A 5,109-nucleotide genomic window follows, 5' to 3' on the forward strand; every position below is an offset into this window, starting at 1 on the left:
ACTTTTCATCGTTTATCCGGTTGACAAATCGGTAATTATTTTACAAAGCGCGAAAGAAGAAAAACTACCATGCGCGGTTTGCGGCGGCCGCACCAACTAAGGCTGTGACGTTGAGAGGAGGGGCGCCGTGATTGGACGATGCCCAAGGTTAGCAATCACACAAGTTTCGGTTTCGGTTCTGTAAAACATAACCAATGGCTTTGTTGGATGGGCATTCTCAATATCTCAGTAATCATCGTACCGCGCTTCTGCCATGTTGTCGGCTGTAAAATGCACAAGATAAGCCTCCCAGGACGGCTTGTAGTCGTAGCATTCACTAGCGGAGACCTACGCAGTGCATGAACGCCCTCCGCGTACCCGCAGACGCCCAAATGTCATGCGCTTTTCCCCCATATTTGGAGCTTGCCTCCCTCATGCCTGTATATTAAAAAGCGTGCTCGCACCAGGCCAAGGGTCTGTTCATTCTGGCCTGTGCCCACTGCCTGCAAGCAGTCGGTGCTTATGGCAACAGCACGCCAACGAGAACTCGCTAGCGCGCCAGCCTGAGCGCGTTTTGTGAACTAGTTCGTGTAGCCATGAACGTTGCGGCCCCAAAAAAGGTGAACTCAATATAGAAAACATCGGCGGAAAACAAAAAAGTTAACTTACAAAAAAAAAAAAAAGCACGTACCCGCGGGGATTCGAACTCGTGACTCGCAAAACAATAACGGTGAATTCCTAGCGCCCCAGACTGCTAGGCTACGGAGCGGGACTCGGAAGCCTTGCTAATATAGGGTATATATTGTACAACCGGTTTACACTTTTATTTAGTTTTGGCATTTCAAGCCGCTTAGGTGACTATTGTACTGCGATCGTGCAGTAAGCGTCGCCCGAGTTTCCACAGTAGCTCACGTCTAGCAATTGCATTTCGTAGACGGAAAAGCGTTCGCAGATGCGTAGTCGTGCTGCTGACCGCTGTGCTTGTTCGCCCAGCGCAAAAAAGTGCTTCCCGCGCCCTAGTTTTACGCTGTACGGTAAAAATATCAGTTGATTTTATTTGCTTAGTACCTATATTGACTTCGCTGACTCTTCTCCCGCCTTCAAGAGGCCTTATATTTTCCTACTGGCGTACCAGTCAGCGAAGCGTCGCATGTGCAGCGCTTGTGTGAAGCGACCTTGACTTGGAGCTAGATACAGTGTACAAACAAACCAAGTAAAGAAAGGCACATTCTTCCATTCACAAACGTGTCCTGGCTTCGTTTCAACTAAGCGAACGAATTGCGACCAAGCAATTTTTTTTAACCTCCTTGATTGCGACGACCCGCCGGCGGCCGGCGGACGAAACGCTGGGCCGACTGACTGTCGGCCGGGGAGCCGTGCAGTAGCCCAGCCGTGGCGCAGCCAATTGCCAGCTCATCCCCTCCTGACGTCACACGAAAACGCCACAGAAAATGGGCGAGCGTAAAGAGAGGAGGACAGCGTTTTCGAATTAGTTTTTCTACTAAATAAAATCGCGTAAACGCGCCTAGAGTGGTCGAAACATGGCCTGGGGACTCCGGACTACAATTTGCGCTAGTAATCCCGCAATGTTTACATATCACTTCAGTGTCCCTTTAAGACGAAAGGAAGACGGAACGCGGCTATAATGAAGCATAGAGCCCTCTGGGGATACAGCAAATACGAGGTGGTAAGGGGAGTCTGGAAAGCGGTCATGGTACCAGGATTAACTTTCGCTAATTCGGTTCTGTGCATGAAGCCAGAGACCCAAGCGGGCCTGGAAGTAAATCAGAGGGCGGTAGGCAGATTGGCCCTAGGGGCCCACAGCAAAAGTACAAATGAAGCGGTACAATTAAGGGGATATGGGCTGGTCGTCTTTCGAGGCGAGGGAGGCGCAGTGCAAAATAAAGTTTGAGGAGCGACTTCGTGACATGGAGGACGAAAAATGGGCCGCGAGGGTGTTTAAGTACCTGTATATGAGGAGCGTGGACACGCGGTGGAGACGTAGGACCAGACAGCTGACCAAGCGGTACGGAAAGTCGGTAGGGGAAAGCGGGGTTTACACAACCGTTAAAAAGCAGGTAAAGGCAGCAGAGACGACGAAGTGGGCACAGAGAATGGAAGCGAAAAAAACCCTGGAGACTTATAGGGCAGAGAAACGGGAAATTAAGAAGGAGGGATTCTATGGAAATACGAGAGGCAGTGCGTTGCTCTTCGAGGCACGGGCAGGGTGCCTGAGAACCCGAGCATACACGGGTAGCTACAGGCAGCAGGATGAAACGTGTGCATGTTGCGGCAGTGATAGGGAAACTATAGACCATATTGTCAGGAGCTGCACAGAGATACGGCCACCGCGGGGTGAGGGGGAAACGACGCTGGCGGAGGCTTTGGGATTTGGAGCGAGGGGGAACCTCAACTTCAAGGCCATAGAGGTGACGAAGAGGCGACTGGAGTGGTGGTGGAGGAAAAGTAGGGAAGGGATGGGTACGCAGGCGGAGTAATCATGCGGACGAGAATTTAGAACAGCGAGGGGAGAAAAAAGGGGGGTGGGGGCGATGAGTTTAAAACAGAAAAGAGGGAGAGATGGGAGGGAGGAAGCAAATCTATAGGATAGCTGGGAGTAGGGCAAGTAAACGTAATAAAACAGGCAAGTCGGTTGCTGACAACCGACGCCCAGATTCAAAGGGAAAGCCACTAATCATCATCATCATCATCAGTCATAGCGAAGTACATAAGGCGCGTTCGTTGCATATGATCGCGTCTCGGTTCGTAGCGCAGTGGGAAGGGCGCTACGTACCTCCCGTTGCGGCCAGAGAGTCGTGGGATCGAAACCAGGCGCCGCCGCTCAAATGGCACTTTTTCTGGCGACGTCACTTCCGTGTCTGATATCACGTCACCAAAATCGTTGTGTAGACGGGCATAATACACCGTCGTGTTAAAAGTTAGTAAATACAACCCGTTACTACGTTTCGACTAGAATTTTTGTTGAGTGAATGCCTTCGAAGCAATACATCTCTATAAAGTGATGAAACCGGCTTTAATGAAAACTTGATTCGAGCATGTTTTTTAAAGCTGGCTTTAACACGAAGTGGTCGGCAGTGATGCCTGATTCTAGGGAACATCTGAGTTCTTGCGCGTTCTGCGGAATTATACAGTCAGCAACTTTAAACTCATCTGCGATAAACTCGATGACGTAACTCAGCGAGAACTCACGCTCACGCATTCTTACATCATAAGAGAAAGAGCTTAGGCGCTCGTAGTTTCTCTATCTCCCTTCGACACTGTGGACTTTTTAACAGGAAAGTGGCGCCACGGCGTGTGGCTCTTATCTTTTATCGTCCGTCGGCAATTACACCGTGTTAAATTAGTAAGTCGAAAGCCTCGCATCTCTCATCAAACGCGAAAGGTGAGCGTCATCGCCAACACGAATGATGACAAAATGGCCACCACGGTAATTGTAATATAAAAATACAAAATGAGGATAAATATATAAAACAAGGATAAAAAACAAACGTGGGTTAGGGGGACGCAAAGGAAAGTTTGACATTTGTCGCAATGCAGCCATACGGCCACAAAGGAAAGCTGTACAGCTGTCCCAGAAACTTTGCAGTTGAAGAAAAATTCCTTGTGGTCCAGGATTAGAACGCGGGACTACAGCTTAACCGGAGTAGTCGCGCTACCAACTGAGCTAACCAGGAGGCCAGCCGTTCGTAGTGCGAGAGAATTGATCAACAACTCGAAGTGATGGACAGGGGTTAATCGACCCCTGCAACACTTGCCATCGACTACTAGTAATGTATTTTGGCATAAAGTCTATTGTCCCAGAAATCTCCTCCCGCAAGAATTATGAAAATCCGTTCACAATTAACGAAACTACGCGCGATGAGAAATCGCGCATAATCGTTCCCTCTCAACTCGACCGCGGGCAACGCGACGAAAGCTGCGCGCTCTCTCCCGGAGAGGGGGGCGGCTCGCGGCGTTCTCTTCGGCGGCCTTCGATATATCACATGCCGGGTAGTCTTCTCCTTTTCTCCGGAACGCGGAGGGGCCTATTTCCGTTCTGGTGCCACAAAAAAGCAGGCATGGGTGCCTGCTCGCAAGTGCGCGCTCGGGCTGGTAGGGCGTTTTTGAAGCAATAAACGTTTGTAGTCGAGTGGTCCCGTTGAAAGGGAAGTATTGAGTTGATCACTCAAACTCCGCGCGCACTCAAAACACAAAAGAAACGGCAAAACCGTGCCTACAGGTTCAGGCATAGAAGAGGTTCGTACACAGCGATGACGACGACGCAAATGGGAGAATCTACCCGCGAAGTTGACCAGTGACAGCCGATCGGGCAGCCATGGCCTATGTGACGTCCCTTAGGCCATGCATAATGAGGACAATTGAAGAGAGAGCGGTTGGTTTTTCCGCGTCTTTCACATCGATTTGCGCGCTCACCGCTTCACGTGCACGCGTAATATTTGGCTCAGGTATTCCTGGCAGTGTAATCTAAACGTTGCGCAGGTTTACTTGCACTGCTCAAAGAGTGTTGCAGGGTCCCTTTAAGGGAAATCCCCCTGGTGGAGTAAGTTTCTGCGAAGGTAAGTTCCTTCGCCGAAACTTAATCCACCTTGGGGATTTCCCCTGAATCTGGCCGGGTTAGGGGGATTTGAACCCGCAGTCAGCGCTGCGCTAATGCGCTTTAATCTTGCTTTAGAGACCCGCGGCTCTCTAAAGTAAGATTAAAGAGTAAAGCAAGATTAAAGCAAGATTAAATTTGCGCAGCGCGTTACCGCTGCGCAAACTTGGCACCCTGCTGACAGGTGATCGTGACGCAACGCGTGTAGAACGGGCTGATGCGGAGGAGAGCTCTGACTGTGTGGAAGTTGCCGCATTAGTTGCGGCCAGTCTGCCTTCTAGAGTAACTCGTGACAGAATACGAAGAAACGAAAGCGAGCAAAGAGACGCAAAGGAAATGGGGCGATAAAACATGTCTTTGACAATCTCTAGGCTTTCGCCTTCAATTTTGGCCCTTCGCCCATCCTCTGCTTAGAGCCCAGCTTGTCCAAACCCAACATGGCCCAATACCGCAATTAAATCGTCGTACAGGTGCATTAAAATTGTTCTAAAATTTAAGTTTGCCTCGCAGTGTTT

This window comes from Haemaphysalis longicornis, unplaced genomic scaffold (genome assembly GCF_048455015.1).
Source record: "Haemaphysalis longicornis isolate Haplotype H1 unplaced genomic scaffold, Haemaphysalis longicornis Haplotype H1 scaffold_5, whole genome shotgun sequence".
NCBI lineage: Eukaryota > Metazoa > Arthropoda > Arachnida > Ixodida > Ixodidae > Haemaphysalis > Haemaphysalis longicornis.